This window comes from Canis lupus, chromosome 10 (genome assembly GCF_048164855.1).
Source record: "Canis lupus baileyi chromosome 10, mCanLup2.hap1, whole genome shotgun sequence".
Taxonomy (NCBI): domain Eukaryota; kingdom Metazoa; phylum Chordata; class Mammalia; order Carnivora; family Canidae; genus Canis; species Canis lupus.
This window is the reverse complement of record NC_132847.1, coordinates 47,135,557-47,152,885: the sequence shown is the minus strand read 5'-3', so window position 1 is coordinate 47,152,885 and position 17,329 is coordinate 47,135,557. Positions and strand designations below refer to the sequence as shown.

Below are 17,329 nucleotides of genomic sequence, written 5' to 3'. Positions count from 1 at the left end.
TTGAAAGGTGTTTCTCTAGAGATCTTTTAAGCACTGCCACTGGACTCCAGCATTCATTTATACCAGTAAACTTCACAGAGAGCAGCTATGCTGCCAGTATTCAGAAAGAAGATCATCATTGAAGAATCACCCGAGATGAGAGCAGCCAGCAGGATAACCTCTGAATAGAATAATGCTGAGCCAAATGTCATTTTACCAAAGCTCCCCTCTTCCCAAATAAGACCACTCTTAAAAAAAGAAGTAGGTGTGGGGGCGCCTGTGTGGCTCAATCAGTTAAGCATCCAACTCTTGATTTCGGCTCAGGTCATGATATTAGGGTTGTGAGATGGAGCGCTGAGGAGGGCTCTGTGTTGGGCATGGAGCCTGCCTAAGAATCTCTCTCTCGCTTTCCCCCTTCCCCTCCTCTCTCTCCTTTAAAAATAAAAAAAAATAAAAAATTTAAAAAAAGAAAGAAGTAGGTGTGAATAAAGGGTTCATGCCTCTGCTTCCCTGCTTCTCTGTTTTTTATGCTTTTGACTCACCCGTGCCTCAAAACTCCTCTAGGATTCCCTCTGGTACCTCCACCTGGGCAAGGTGCTCTGCTATGGGCTCCTCCCTGACGACCTGTATAGCACATATTTTTCTTACCACAATGAAGGAATTCACCAGTGAGCTCAGGTGCCACAGCTAGGCCATCCTGGGTTTAGATCCCCTCTTTGCCATTTACCGTGGCATCTTGGACAGATGGCATTATGCTGCAGCTCAGTTTTTTCAACTGTAAGTGGGAATCATTATTGGACATTTTATATAGGGTTCATAAATAATATAATGCTTGTGAAATATTAGCACAATGTCAGGCACATAAATAATATTAACAATTAAATTACTGAAATACTATTTAGAGAATTGAAGAGTATTTTCTTCCATATCCACTGCAAGTAACAACTTCAATTGTGTGTGTGTGTGTGTGTGTGTGTGTGTGTGTGTGTGTGCTTGCAGTAAAGTGTCATAACAAATTCTGAAGCCATAGCCAGGTGTAAGGGGGAAGGACTGTGGAGCTCAGATAGCTATATCTGTCCTCATTCAAATGGTGGAATGGGGGCAGATGCCACACATTGTGTCTCCCTGTGCTCTACTGGAAGTACTGTAGGGTAATAATGCATTCAAACCCTCTGGATTGATCATCTACTATGTACCCCCCACTGTAGTATTCATTGCATATACATTAACAAACAAGACATGGTCTTGACATCATGGAGGTTACAGACTAGTGGAAGAGCCAGAAAAACAAGACAGAAAAAAAAAGATAGAAAACAACTATGATAGGAGTGCTATGAAGTACACTACCAGAGAATTTAAGGTGGAGGCAGAAATCTACATGAGAAATAGGGGTCAAAGGAAGTATCTGAGAAAGGGGTGGGAAATGTGTTCCGGGCAGTTAGAGCAGACTGTGTAAGGACCTGAAGTTGAAAAGACCTTGGCATGGTGAAGGAATTGCAAAGAAACCCTTTTGATTAGAATATGATCGGAAAAGAGGAGAGCCAGATCACATAAGCACTGGCTCTCGAACCAGTATGCATCACCATCACCCCAGATTGCGGGGTCTCACACCTGGAGTCTCTGATCCAGTAGGACACTGCTGGGTACACTCTTTGAGACCCCCTGATAGAAGACTTTTTCAGGCCATAGTAAAGGGTATGAATTTTATTTGAAACATTAGTGAGAAGCCAACAAAGGATCTCAAGAGCCAGAGCCTTTAATTATTATTTTTTAAATGATGACTAGATCATTGTGTGGAGAATTAATTAGAGATTATCAAGATTAACAATGGAGAGGCAATTTAGGAAGTTATTGACAGCGGTCAGGCAAGGGTAGTGGCAGTAGACAAGAGAGGAGCATTCAAGATGTATTTCGAAGGTGGTAGCCATAGGATCTTCCTGAGGACTGAATGTGAGTGTGAGGGGAAGAGAAGAGGAGGATGTTGCCTAGACTGAGGCCTTGAGAAACAGAGAAGATGGTCAAAGCATTTACCGAGGTAGGGAAGACAGGCATGTTTGGGAAGAAGAGGAAAGGAATTTGTTGGGCATGTCTTAGACACGTGATATTTGGAGAACCATCTCCAGGCTCAGAACTAGCATGTACAGATGCTTCAGTGCATGAAATGAAAATATTGAAGGCAGTAGCCTCCTCAGTGCTAAAATGAATGAAAACTATATAGGTGCTTGGGGACTGGCTCTTTAGTCTTCTCTCTCTGGGAACCGAGTGTGCTTGCTAATAAATTACTACTACTTCTTTAGGAGTAGCATCCCCCAAAGTCATTTTAAAGTAGGCCAGGACCTTTGGAAACTATATCCATCATAAAGTGGAACCTCCTGTGGAGCCAGACTGCTTTTCTTTCCAAAGTCTACCCTAATGTGGAGTTTCTAACCTTTGGCACTGTTGCCATTTGGTTGGATGATTCTTTGCTGGCGGGGAGGGGGCAGGGGACACCATACTGAGCATTGTAAAATGTTTAGCAGCACCCCTGGCCTCTACCTACCAGCTGCCAGTAGCCCCTCCCCCTCCTAATTGTAACAACCCAGAATGCCTGCAGACATTGCCAAATGTCCTCCTCCTGGGGGGAGCGGGGGGGGGGGGGGCAAAATAGCATAGCAAGTTAATTCTGTACATCACCCCTTGCCTCAAGACAAACTACTCCTCATTTAATATTCCTGCTTTCTATCTCAGCCTCTCAGAATTCCTTTAAGGTGACTTTCAATCAGACTGAAATGTTAATACAGGTCAGTGGTTAAGGAGATGCTATAATGATTTTCTGGAGAGGACATCTCTGGCCTTAAATTGTTCCTGGTAATGTTGCTGATATAAGGAACTTTAGGGCAGCCCCAGGAAGAAGAATGGGAGAATCTGATGATAAGCATGATAATGTAACAGTAATAAATAGTAATAGTAGCAGCTGTTAATATTTAGATAAAATGTTGCCATAACCATAGGTTTAAATATATCAAAAATATTAACTTATTTATTCTTTACAGCAACATCATGACTTTGGTAGTATTATCATCCCCATTTTACGGATGAGGAAACGGAGTTGTAGAGACTTCCTAAGGTCACAGTTAAGTAACAGCTGGGTTCAGACCCAGGCAGTCTGCCCCCCACCAGCTTCCATCCTTATAACTTTACTGTGTTTTCAAAGGAAGGTAAAATGATCTGCCTGCTAAGATGCATCGCCTTTAATCCTCAACCATGGTTCTAAATTTACCAAATCTCTTCAGTAACATTCTCATGATTGAAAGTATCTTAGAAATTGTGATGTGCATTGATGACACATATTTAAAGTAAACATTCATTTATTCAAGCATTTCTCCCCTATCATTCTGTTTAAAGGAGGCACCTAAGTTTCATTTTCTTAGCAAATACACATTATGGCCACAGATTTCATTAAGTCATAAGTATTCATTTTCACAGGCTTGTAACATTATTTTTGGTACCCAGAAGCAACTCTGCCACATTTTGCTATTTCCAGATAGCGTGGAGAAGCCAGTACAAATAAAACTTCCATTACTGTGGCAATGGCAGACAGCTGTGAAATGAGAGGTGTGCTGAGTTCACGTGACTTAGGAGGGATGAACGCTCACACCTTTCCCAAAACCTCCACAGCAGCCAGGGGATTGCAGGAGGAAATGTGCTTGGATGAGGGATATAACATGAGTCATGAGCTGATTCTTTGATTGCTGCCTTGGCCCCTGGAAAGATAAGCTCATGACATTTTCCTTCAAAACACATTCTGAAATGCAATTCCTGTAGCTAATAAAATATCACTGGAACTCAGGCAGACTGGGCCGTAAGGGCCATCAAGAACGTGATGACAACCGATACAGGGTTACACCTGACCCTGTTTGTGCTACATTTATAGATTTTGAAATTCCTTCGAAAAGAGCTTCCATCTGGTGAATCTCTAAGGAGAGAAGTTTTCTTGCACTTACATGTTTTGCATCTGAAAAAAAAAAATTCTTCATCCTGTTCTTGAGAAGATAGAGCATTGCTGTCAACATAACAGTTCTTTCGATCTGCTGTAGTTTTTTTGTTTTGTTGCTGTGGTGGGTTTTTGTTGTTTTGTTTGTCTTGTGGTTTTTTGGGTTTTTGGTTTTTGGTTTTTTTCTTTTTGACTAGCCTTACTTCCAGATCGAGACCATCAAATGGGTTATTGCTGTGACGGGACATTTCCTTGGGTTTTATGGAGTTGTTCCTATCAGCTGTGTTAACAATAATGTTAAAATACTAAAAATGGCTGAAATATATCAGGTACCTACCTAATATGCTCACCACTTCATGTGGCTAATTTAACACCCCCAAGCCTGTGAGATAGGAAGCATACTGCCCCCTGATTCTCAGATGAGAAAATATAGAGAGGAGTCACTCGCCTGCCCCAGGTCACAAGGAAGACAGCAGTGGAGCCAGGACACCCAATGTCTTTGACATGCTGCCTCCCACCTGTGAACAACGTATGCCTAAGGAAACAGAGTCACAGGATAGACTGTCCCTGGGCTTCTTGCAGGTCTCTGCAGCATTCAAGATGTCCAAAGCTTACGAAGTTGAAAGCCTCCCCAAACATGTCCGTGGGGAAAGTGTTTGAGAACCTTCTTCATTCCTGTGCATGAGTCCCAGAGGCAACCTTCACCATAATGGTTGGCACCAGAAGCATCCACACCTCAGGGTGTTCTGGGGCTTATCTCAGCAGCTGCCACAGCCAACTGTCAAAGGCAGCAAGTTGGTACTTGAGGCCGTGCCAGGCCTGGCCAGCGCTGGGGCACGCTCTAAAGCTCTCAGCAAACAATTCGCTCAAGTGTGTTTCCTCTGCCAGAACCCATTAGGGCAATCAATGTTGGCCTCTGTCTTCACATGCTCAATAAGAGTTCTGTTCCCTGACCAGGCCTACAGAAAGTACCTTCAAATATTCCTGAGGGATTTATAGAAATTAAGAAATTTACAGAAATTAATCAAGAAATTAAGTGTCCCAACAGCTCTCCCTGCAAAGAGACCTAGAGACCAGGCCATAGTGGAGCTGCGGAGGTTGGTGGGGAGAGTGGATGAGAGGGGAGTGAGCAGGAGAGAACCCCACGCCCTCAGCCTGTCACCACCCCAAACTCCATTGCAGCTCTTAGGCTCCATTGTAACACCTGCACAATACAGTTTCAAGACCACCTGGTGGTCCTGTCTTACCTTCTTTATCTTATTGTCACTCTGTCGTGACAGTCTCATGGTGCCTAGCACAGAGTCTGACACTCTGGAGTGCTGAATACATTTTTTACTGAGTTGACATGAATTGGGAAACATAGTTGCTGTTCTTTTGTATGTCCTGCTTTGCTTTTAAAAAAAAAAAAAAAAGTTATGTGAGTATAAGAATTCAGGGGAGTATGTAAACCCCACGGAAGAAACTCAGCTAAAAAACCGCCTTCAGGGAAACATACCCTATAGACTTTCCTTTTTCTCCCTTCTCCTCCTCTGGCAGTCCTGCTGCCCTGTGGTAGGCTGTGCTGCAGGAATTACACAGTTTGGGCTTGATGCCGATTTCTAAGGCAAGATGCCTATCTCTATCCTATAATGGTCTCCAGATGCTCATCCCACTTCCCCTCGACAGGCACTCCCTGAGCAACCTTTGTAATGGGTGAGACATGAGACATGATCTGGGTTTCTGGGAGAGGGGCGGCAGGGTGTGTGGGGCGGGGGCGGGGGGGCTGCTGCTGGCTGTGACCAGGCTCACCTTCCCAGGTCCGGGCTGGTGCCATGTGGCCAGGATGACTTGCCTCTCTCTCGTTCAGATGCTACTTACTGGCAGAACAGCAGGGGGGCTGCGAGGGGAGGCACTTGGCAAGCCTGGGGGATGCTTCCATCCAACACTCACTTATGCCAGAGAAATGTTAGAGGGAGGTCCTGATGGAGAGAGCGCTGCTGCGGGCATGTGTCGATCCTAAAGTACATTTGCCTGCACTGTTGTTTCCTTTGGGAGAATAGGAGTTGCTGCTGAACAGTCATTTTCATGAGATTATAATCTCCAAGTGGCCAGATTTTTGTTTCCATCAGTTCAGTGAGGGTTGTGCCAGCTTGTTGCCAGTGTGAATGGACTGAGATTGAGCTATTGAGCTCTGAAGTAACAGTTGCATTCCTGCACCTCACCCTAAATGCATGAAAGGTCGGTTCTGTTGGGCTGGTTGTTGGGCTGGTTCTTAGGTCAGGCAGGTGTGCACTCAGACCAGTTATGACCATCCACGGCAGCTTGTTTCTCCATTCACAGATTTTTACAGATTAGTGAATGTAGGCCTATCCCCTTGTCCACTCCTAAGGAGCTCTGTGGTTTTGGCCAAGTCACTTAATTCTATTAACATTTAGTTTCACCTATACATTTTAAAATGAAAAGCAAAAGACATAGTGCCTGTGATGGTGTGGCTTTTATAGCTCAGTGTTTTAGAAATGTGAGAGTTCTTATTTTGGAGGCGGAGACTTGGGTGTCTAGCAGTGGCTCCTCCACCTACTGGATGGGTTTCTATTTTCTTACCTCAGAAATGGGGGTAATTATCCCTTGCTTGCAGAGAAGTCAAAATTGAATCAGGTCGTTTCAACATTTCCCAAAGTTTCTATTATATGGAAAAGTGTTCTGTGGCCAAGTAGGCTTAGGAAATACTGCATTAAAAGGAAGCATATTTCTTTACTGTAGAATTTCTCAGAACCGTTATGATGCTTGTATACATCAGGAAATTTCCTGGAAAGAGCCAGAGTAAACAGCATTTTATTTGACTCTGATATATTTAAAACAATTTTTTTAAGGAACATCTATCTATTTGAGATCTAACTTTGAGGAATGCTAGATAATACAAGTAAATTTAACCTCATACCAAATAGAATAGTAATTAAGGGTAATCACAACCATTTATTAGATGCCCACTAGGTTTTGGGTAGAGTATAAATAACAAATTAAGAATGCAGTCTGCTATCACCCTACCAGGAAATATATGCATGCATTTCCCAGACACTCTTTTTTTTTTTTTTTTTTTTTTTAAGTCCAGACACTCTTTAAAGGCACTGGCTTGCTAGGTTCACAGAGTTGCTCTGTCCAGATTTAAAGGGAAAATAATATGTTTCCACAGATAGGTACCCTTGTACACCCACACCCACATCCACATCCACATATAAACAGCCTGCTGGACCTTCTAGACATGCCTCAGGAGCCATCCCACAACCTATTGTCAGCTCCTTTGACAATTTATCTGGCCCTCTCTCATGAAGCCTCCATGAATCAGTGTTTATTTATCTAACTGACTTGGAATCATTTGAGGCTGAGGCTGAATTCCCAAACTTCCACTTAACTGCCCATGTGACTCTAGATAAATTGTGTCCAGGTTTCTTTAACTATAAAGCTTAGACCCTACCAGCCTCACAACGATCAGAATGAGTTGGAGGGATTAAATGAGAAACCTTACGAAAAACTGCACAGTCTACAGCACTTCCTATGCACCAGGCTGTGTCGTGAAAGCACCAACACATAGGAATTTGTGTCATCCTTAGGAAGTGCTCTGAGTGAGGTTTTGTTATTACCTTCAAGATGCAGAGAGACTATATAACTTGTCCCAGTAACCATGTGCCAGGATGTGAATGTGACAGGTTGGGTCCCAAATCCATGCTCTTGCTACTTCACCTTCCTACCTTTCTTATAAAGAACCTGAGGGCAGCCTGGGTGGCTCAGTGGTTTAGCGCCGCCTTCAGCCCAGGGCGTGATCCTGGGGTCCCAGGATCGAGTCCCACGTCAGGTTCCCTGCATGGAGCCTGCTTCTCCCTCTGCCTGTGTCTCTGCCTCTCTTTCTCTCTGTGTCTCTCATGAATTAAAAAAAAAAAAAAATCTAAAAAAAGAACCTGAATAGTGCCTGACATGCAGTCAATATATATTGATGAAGATCTTCTCCCTCCACATAATCAATTTGTTCTCTCTTCTTAATCAATTTGTTCTCCCCTCCTCCGTTACCTTCTCACGTAATGAGGTTTTGCTTGTTTAACTGTTTATATGTTTAACACATAAAGGACATGTAGCAGCACCACATCCTGGAAGTTCATGATATTGCTGTGGGGCTTTCAGTAGGATTGGGGAGGGAAACTGCTAATTTCACATCACTGGGAGACAATGAGCACCCTGTTTATGCCAGTTCTGCTCTATAGTGGTAACATTCTAAGTGGCCCCTGAGTATCCCTTCATCTCTCATGGTACACTGAAGAACCACATATCACTAGAGATTCACACTTACTGGGTTTTATTGTGTCCTGGGAAGGCAAAGTTCATAGAATTCTTGGTCTTATCTTTTTCAGCCCAGGTAGGAGCTAAGGAGCTATTTGTATGAATCAGCATGAAGGAATGCATAATATACCTTGATTTATTAGGTGGTTTCTCTGCCTTAAGCCACAAGAGTGGGGGTGGAGGAGTTGGGGGACGGTTGGCCTTGATCTTCTGAACAGTGTACATACTTTCCAGCTTCTAGGTGTAAAGAATGAGTCAGAGCATGGGAATAACTGGGAACACTTGAATCTGGTTGGTGTGTTGTGGGGAGCCTGGAACTTTAGGCAGAGAAGCCCTTGTAGAAAGAGAATTGATTTGATATCTAAAGCAGTGGGTATCCACACAGCTAGGTAACTTTGAGCCTCTTAATTTGTCTTCTTTTATTATTCATCGCATTTTAAGGCAATCCAAATGTTCACTTAGTACAAAGTGGCAGCAATAATAGATAATAACATTTACAGTGTTAGGCACTGTGCCACGCCATCAACATACACAATGTCACTTCATCACCTATTTGACCTATGGAAGAGCTAAGGCCCAGAAGTGTGAAATAAGCTGGAATGAAGGGAAGTTAGAATTATGAATCCTTGCTTTTTGACACCAAGGCTTTAGATTGAGAATACCCAGTCCTATCAAGTTATACCTACCCCTTACCAATTTAATATTACCTTTTCATGGACTTGGAAATCCCAGAGCAACACCTGAAAGGAAACTGTCTTTAATTCCATCACAAACCAGGTAGTGCCATGAGGGGCCCAGCCTGGATGTGATGCCTGAAGTGGCCATTCCTTCCAGACACCTGCCTTCTGCAGCTGGCTTGGTTTGCAGAAGCATGCAACAGAATTTCAGGGACACTGAGGGTCCCATCTGGTCCAAGGATGTGCAGAAGATGGAGGCAGCTTCTCAGTCATTTGGCAAAATTTGTAGCTCTGAGGACTCCAGAGAAGAGATAGGAGCCCTTAAACAATTTCCAGATCAGCGTGGGTTGAAGGGCAACATCAAGAGGAGATAGCTGTCTCTTTCTGTGAAAATTGCATCTCAGAACCGTAGAATGTTAGGTCCGGAAGGAACCTTAGAAATCACCTAGGCTAGGAATTTTCAAACTGTAATTTTGTCAAATTCTACACAGAACATGAACATCAAAATGGATAAGTAGGTGGAAGAAGAGGTCTCTTGTTCCCCCCACCAACTTGGAAGCACCTCAGCCCCAGCGGTAAAGAGTTTGAGACAGTCTGATCTCAGCCAAACCTCTTTGTCAGCTCAGGAGCCTGAAACCCTGCAGAGGTTAATCAAGTTCCTCCAAAGGTCACTCGGATCTTAGTCTGGTGAGAGGTGATGTGAATTGGTATTCCCCAGATAATTTATGGGTGACATTGGCTATATTCTTCCTACCCACAGCTTCCATTGAACTTCCATTGAACGGGGAAAAAGTCCAGACATCTCTCACTGCTTGAAACCACTCACACTGTTCCAATTCTCACTTGTGAGTTTTAACCAATCTCTAAAGGGGTTAGCAACTTTGAGAGAGAGGATTATTAAATAACAAAAATAGTTTAAGAGGCCTGGGCTGGAAGCAAGAACTAGGGTGATTGGCAATGCTGGAGGGAAGAGGGAGTGGCAGTCAGAAGATGAACCAACCCCACTCCTCCTGACTTCTAGACCAGAACCAACTTTAATGAAAGGATTAGTTTAATAGGGCATTTACCTGGAAAGTCCCCAGTGAGTTCAGCTCTCAGAGTGTAAAGATCCCATCTCTTTCTGCACTCAGCCCTTCTGAACCTCGAGATTGGCCCAGAAAGAGCAAAGGAGAACATATTTGATTGAGAAAGGCTCTGCTCTAAAGCTTCACTCCCACGTGGTGACTCTTACACCCATGGCCCTTAGATTGGCAGGGCAGGGGGCAGGATTTGAGCACACTCTGAAAGCAGGGGGTGGGGACCCAACTCTTCCCAGAAAGGCATTGGTAGGTTCTGTTGAATTAGCACATCAGGAGTTTCACTGGAGTTAATGTTTTAACCATTGAGTCAATATATTTATGCCATTTTGTTTGAGCACTCCATGACAGAATAAAATCATTTTTAAGGAGCCAGTTTTGTTTTGTTATGAAGTGAAGGAATGGTGTTACAAATTACTTGGATGCCCTTTGCATTGAAAAGTTTACATTTTAAAAACCCAATATAATACATGTAGACAAAGAAATTTCTAGGCTTTATACTTTGAGGGCTCTGTAACTTAGTTCTTATGGTTATTTTAAAGTCTGAATCGGTTTCACTCCTGGTGTTTTCCTGTACTGTGCAGTTGTTGTTACTTGGGAGATTAACCGCTGGTAGGTTTCATTCAGAACCTGCCCTGGACTGGATGGCTTTGGATAGGGTCACATTTGGTGCCTTCTCCTATGGTTAGGAGTAAAGATCTAGAGCCAGCCTTCTTGGACTCACAGACTGGCTCCACCAACTCCTTGTGGTGTGACTTTGGGCAGGGAAGTTAATCTGTTTCCCTAATTTCTCATCTGGGAAATGGGGATGACAGTGGTGTCTGCCCAGAGGAGTGGTTGCGAAGACTTTGTGATATAATACACAGGTCCTGGCACTGAACACTCAACAGTTAGCTAGTGTTGTTGCCACTGTTAACATCGCACTGATGCCCTACAGCTGCCCTTACACCAGAATCTCTACAGTCATAGGATCTCAGAGGTGAAGGAGACCCTAACAGTTCCCTGAATGTACCTTGAGAAATTACCAATTCTCAGGGAAGATCAGAAGGGGAGTTGGATATCTGTCCTGTTAACAGATGTAGGTGATTGTCGCAGGTGGGCAGTGATGGAAACCACCTTCTCTTGCGTGGATTCCCTCGCCACCAACACCACTAGCAGTTACCTCTGTTTGAACACCTCCTTGCGTGGGAAGCTCAGCATCACCTGAAGCAGTGCATCCCGCTTTCGGACACTTCTGGCAAAACAAAAGTTTGTCTTTGCAGTGACCTAAAGAAGAAAGGGATTGCCTCTGACCTTAAGGAGGTGGAAGAGAGTAGTGGAAAGAGAACAGACTTGGAAATCAGAAAGAAATGGGTTTGAATTCCATTCCAGTGCCTGTCAGCTTTGTAGCCATGGGCAAATGGCTTGCTGCCTTCTTCTCCCTTGCTGTCCTCCAAATGACGGCCTTTCAGTATTTGAATCCTATCTTTCCAGTCTTCTCTTAGCCTCCCTGTGTGATAAGACCTCAGTTTCTCTTATCACTTCAATCACTTGTCCAGGCTCTGCCTTTGCCCTGTCATATTATACCCAAAGATACATATAGTCCCCTAGTTGTGGTTCTGGGTCAGGGAATGAAGCCGAGCTGGTAGGGGCTGGGTGATTAGACCAGAAAGCCAGAGAGTGGACCAGAGGCATGAATAGACTGCCACAGAAATCTCTAGCTTTCATCCCCATGGTCATTCAGCTGGGCTAAACTCTAGTTCTGATGGATGCTTCTGGTTCTAAACACTGACTGTGTCCCTTTGAGGGTGGGGCTGGACTGGGGATGGATATCATCATCCTGGCCACATCCTTGAAGGTGGTTATCAGGGAACTGGATAGGGTGAGGCCAACTCTGCCTCTTGTTCAGTTGGTCCAGATGGTGGGACCAGAGCTTGCTGGAGGGCAGGTGAATAAGAATAAGGACTATGTATGCCCTTTTTACCTACACCCAGATGCAGAGTCCATTCCAGTATCTCAGCTCTGCCCTGGCTCAGATACAGAGTGACCATATGCCAACAATGCCTGGTTTGTTCTCAGCCATACACAGGGTCTTTTCATTCTACAAGCTAGGACTCCTCTACCCACTGTGTGGGTAAGAAAGGGAAATATTTTGAGGTCTGATTTCTGAAGATCCTTACTAGCCATATGCCTTCAGAACATCTGTTTTACCTCTCTGAGCTCATCATCTTCATCTGTAAAGCGGGGATATAAGTAATACCTACCTCATAGGATTGTGGAAAGGATGACATTGTGTACACAGATGCTTAGTATATCAAGTGATTGGTGTGGGTTGATTTCTTGGGAGGATGGGAATGATTGGTGGGAATGATAGCTGGGAATGATTAGTGGCCCCCCTCACCACTGCCACCTGTGAGAGAAGCTTAGGGGCTGCAACCACCCATCACCCCACCTCTCCAATACCTTGCATGGGACCTGGGGTTCAAATGAAATGTGACCATGAGCACATCTGTCAAGTTGGCCAGTCCTATTCTGAAGCAAATCTAAATAGCACATCAAAAGGAATTTGAATTTTACAGAGGAAATGCAAATGTCTTAGAGAACATTTCTTCCTTTCTTAAATTTCTATCAGTCGCAATTCAGTGTTGCCTATCAGCTTCATGAAGTTTCAGTTTAGCATGGGAAGTGTGGTCTGACCAGCTATGTGAATATCACCTGGGAATTTGATAAAAGTGCAAAACCCAGATCCCACCCCAAACACGCAGAAACTCTGGGGTGTAGCCCAGCAAGCTGTGTTTTATTTATTTTAAATATTTTATCTATTTATTTGAGAGAGGAGGAGAGTACACATGCATGCGTGCATAAGTCAAGGGGAGGGGCACAGGGATAGTGAGAAGCCGACTCTCTGCTGAGCAGGGAGCCCAACTCCTGGCTGGATCCTAGGACCCTGCTGAGATCATGACCTGATCCAGAGACAAATACTTAACCAACTGAGCCACCTAGGTGCCCCCCAAGAATCTGTGTTTTAATGAGCCCTTCAGGTGCTTCTTATAGCCCCCATTGAGAACACCGGTCTAGGTAATAGTGGCCTCCCGCCCCTTCTCCCCACTCCTCCCACCCCTGGCAGTTCTCACATTCAGATGACCAAGCCTCTGTCTCTAGCCATATATTTTCAGTACATCCACAGTTTGAAGACAGCTCCCAAGAGAGTGATTTATTGTCTCATCCTGGGAGACTCATCTGTTTATGCCAAAGGCAGGTGTAATCTAAATCCAAGAGAAGAGTCAGGAAACAAACATCTGTTTTGGATGTTCAAGCCACCAGATCCCTTGGCTTCCTCCACCTCTGAAGCTTCCTTCCCAGCCTCCTGACCACTAATAATAGTATCTCTGATGGGTAATGATAATAGCAAATACTTGAATTCAAGTCTATCTGACACCAGATTCTGTAACTCTTTAGTAAGTTTCCCAGTTTGGTTAAGTGGGCTATATTCCTGGGTCACGAATATGCACAAGGAATACTCTAGGCCAGTTGTCTTAAAAACTTTAATACAATCATGATTTTCTGGAGTACCTCTTGAAACATACTGATTGCTGGGCCCTAGTCCCAAAGAGTCAGATTGAGTGCCTGTGGGTCAAGGTCTAGGAAGTTGTATTTCTAAAAGTTCCTAGATATTTCAGGTACTGCTGGTCCAAGGGCCGCACTTTAAGAACCACTGCTCTAGCCCAGTGTTTCTCAACCAGTGCCACACATTAGAATCATCTGGAGAATTTCACATTCATTTGCTCTAGTGTGAGGCATTGCCATTCTTCTTTTTTTTTTTTTACATGTTCCCCAGATAATTCTAATGTGTAGTCAAGGTTGAGGGAATCACTGCTATACTCAAAGGAAGACTATTAATTACTATCTACAGCTTTAGTTCTTCAGTCCTGTGTCAGGGCTTCCCCAGTGGAGGAGTTCACTCGTACGCCAGGGAATACCAATACTGCAGGAGAAATAGAGCCCATTAATTTTATTTCAAGATTTACAGAAGAGTTAATATTCTCTATAAAACAAATGGGTCTACTATGGAGTAAAGTGCAAAATGTGCATGAACTATTAATATAAACTATGGGATTCAATCTATTCCGAAGAATCTAACCAAGGAAAATTGTCAGAGATTGACTGCTGATGATATATATGCTCAAGGAGAGTCACCCAAATGTTATTTTTGTCTTCATAATGATTGAATCTGTGACAGTTCATTGCTCAAAGTATATTTAATATGGACTCATGATATAATGTTAAGTGTAAAAAGGATACAATGTATTCTATAATTTTAATACACAATATACCATACGCATACACACACACACACACACACACACACTCACACACACACATATGCAAAGAAAAAAGACTGGAAGATAACACACCAAAATATTATCAGTGGTTATTCCTTGGAGGTATGATAGGTGATAATGATATTTATACTTATTCCTTGGAGGTATGATAGGTGATAATGATATTTATACTTTTTAAGTTTTTTCACAAAACTAGAAAACATCTAATTGCTAATTACCATTTTAAATGATGCTAATGTGTTTCACCCCAGGAAAGTGAGAACTTCATCAGAGCTTAGGAGAGGTAATGCTGGGCAAGGGGACATGTAGTCTGCAAGGTGGCCCTCCTGGGGGACTCCTAGGAGCCTCACAAGGTGCATGCGGTGGGGTGGGGGTAAGACTTGGTCCTCCCCAGTTAGTAAACTGACAGTGCTTCTGTGTGACATCACCAAAGCATCGCCATAGTTAGTTAATGTAGACTAGACCAAATGTGCCAAAAGGGGAGTTTAGCAGTGTCTATGTATATCATGCAAATATGCAAGAAGTGGGAAAATCAAGTCTATGTAATTTGAGGACCACCTATCAGTGTTAACAAAGGAAAGACAGAGAAGAAACTCCTGTGTTGCAAAAACGCCAAGTGCATTGCCTTCATTAACCCAGGAGTCTCTGTTGATGTACCTCCTGGAGTTGCCTTCAGAAAACAAGCAAGTGGCAACCTCTGCACATATGTGTTAAATGGAGCACTAGAAAGAGGACGATTTTACTACAGACAGGCTTGGTAAGAAGGAATCTGAAATATTACGTACTCGGGAACAGTACATAACAGTACATAGCCTAGCCTCACTATCACTAGGCTAATCATTTTCTGGTATAGCCAATAAATGTTTTCTATGCAACCAAGCCTCACCTGGCCATACAAAGCAAATTCACCTGCTTCCACAACAGCTGGTACTGGGGGTCCAAGGTAGAGGAGCAGGTGGCAGGCCAGTGGGCGCCATTCTGGGATGGCCCTTTGGTGGAAAGAGCCCCTTCTCCCTGAAGGGCGGAAGACCTATCCCGAGGAGGGGCACCCAACCAGAAGTGCCTGTCATTTACTGCAGCCAAATTTGTAACCACATGCAGTGTCTTCTTTAAAGAGTCCAGTCTGGGACAATAAATGAATAAAATGAATAAGGCTGCCCAGTTGAATATTAGCATCTTCCCTTTAAGCAGACATCACTTAGCTGTTGCCATGAGGGAATTTCAGTCCACCTGTGCCAGGTCTTCTGAATTTTTCCAAGAGAAGCCAGAATTCTTGATCTTTGCATTATAGTTCCCAATTTCTAGATGTTGGCAGCATTTCAAAAATACTGTGTAGTCCAAAGAAAACATGCCTGCTGACTGGTGTTAGCCTAGAGTTTCTTACCTCTGCTTGAGAATCTTAAATCCTAAAGAGGCAATTGCTTGAGTCCCTTTGGCTTCTTACTGCTCTTCCCACCTACATCTACCAAATTCCAAAAGACAAATTTCCTGAACTCTCAGACTCTTCTCCTCAAAATTCATGTTTTATTAAGGACCTTAAAACTGGCTAATGGCTTCACAGTAATTTATTTCAGTTGAAGGTTTTTAAAACTAACTAATAAGAGGTATTTTATGGAAGATGAAGTTAATTTTAAAAAATAATTTTAAAAGAACCGCCTTGGTTTATGAGAGGTAAAGGGTGTTTTGAGAAATGTGTGTGCTTTGGAGTGGGATCGATCTGGGTTGAAATTCCAGCTCTACCACTTATCATTTGTATCTCTTGGGCAAGTGACCTAACCTCTCTTAGCTTCGCATTTTCTCATCTGCAAAGTGAGGGAAACAACTCATAGACTTGTCAATTTGTTTAGAGTAATCAATTATATTAACCCATGTTAATACTTGGTGCCATTAGGTGCTCAGGAAATTTAAGTTTCTGTGGGAGCCAAAGTAATGAAACTTTTAATTGCAAATATTATAAAATAGTCTCACAATGCTTTTACATATTTAATATTAGAAATTTTAAAATCCACTTTCTTCAGAAGTCCCAGTGTAGTAAGTACTATTGCAGTTGAGATAGGAGAAAAGGAGAAAATGAAGAGGATGAACCTCAGGGATATCTGTCTGGAGGAAGTCCTAGGTCAATGCCCAAATTCACTTAGCTATAAGGTGACCTTATGATTTATCAATCCAATTTAACTCTTGCTCATTGTTGAATCTCTAGTATTTTGCACATCCCCAAATAAATAAATGTTTGTTAGTTATATAAATTGGTTAATGAACAAATAAACAGTGTGTGTGGGAGTTTTATATGGCAAGGATAACTACTAACTGGATAGCTCTTTTCAGACTATGCTGTGCTTCCCAGGCATGGGTTGTGTACAGTTACATGGAACCTGCCCTCAGGAGAGCCCTGAGCTTGGTTTAACACTCTGCTATCACCATCTTCAAATTCTTAATAATTTTTGAACAAGGGGCTCTGCAAATTATGTAGCCAATTCTGATCAGAGGTTCATCAGTAAATATAGAAATGTCAGTACATGGACCAAAGGGTTAAAAACTCATGATCCTTGGACCTGATCAAATATTTTTGGTCCACAGAGTGGTATTTTTTTAATATAAATAAAATTTTTAGTTAGGATAGTTTTAGACTTACCCAAAAGTTGCAAAGATAGTACAAAGAGTACCCATATATTCCTCACACAGTTTCTCATGTTGGTAACATTTTACATTACATTTATATTTATATTTATAATACATGTATCACAACTAAGGAATTAACATTAGAATTGTTAACTAAGCTCCACACAGTATTCAGATTTTTTGAGTCTTTCCCTAAAGCCCCTTTTCTGTTCCTGGATTCTATCCAGGATACTACATTACATTTAGCCATCATATCTCTTTATGATCCTCTGGGCTATGATGCTTTCTCAAACTTTTCTTGTATTTGACGACTTTGACAATTTTGAGCAGTATTTGTCAAATATTTTGTACAATGTCCCTCAGTTTGGGTGTGCC

At 42.8% G+C, this 17,329-nt stretch overlaps 1 protein-coding gene and 1 long non-coding RNA gene across 5 annotated transcripts in view; one reads left to right on the top strand and one right to left on the bottom strand.

Annotated features, from left to right (window-relative positions):
- Positions 1–17,329, top strand: part of MOB3B (MOB kinase activator 3B) — a 190,441-nt gene that overhangs the window by 128,830 nt on the left and 44,282 nt on the right. The window lies entirely within an intron of this gene.
- LOC140641559 (uncharacterized) lies at positions 3,309–10,429 on the bottom strand. Its single transcript, XR_012038137.1, has 2 exons — positions 10,005–10,429; positions 3,309–6,736 (listed from the first exon to the last, which is right to left on the bottom strand). It is a non-coding gene; the product is annotated as an uncharacterized lncRNA (long non-coding RNA).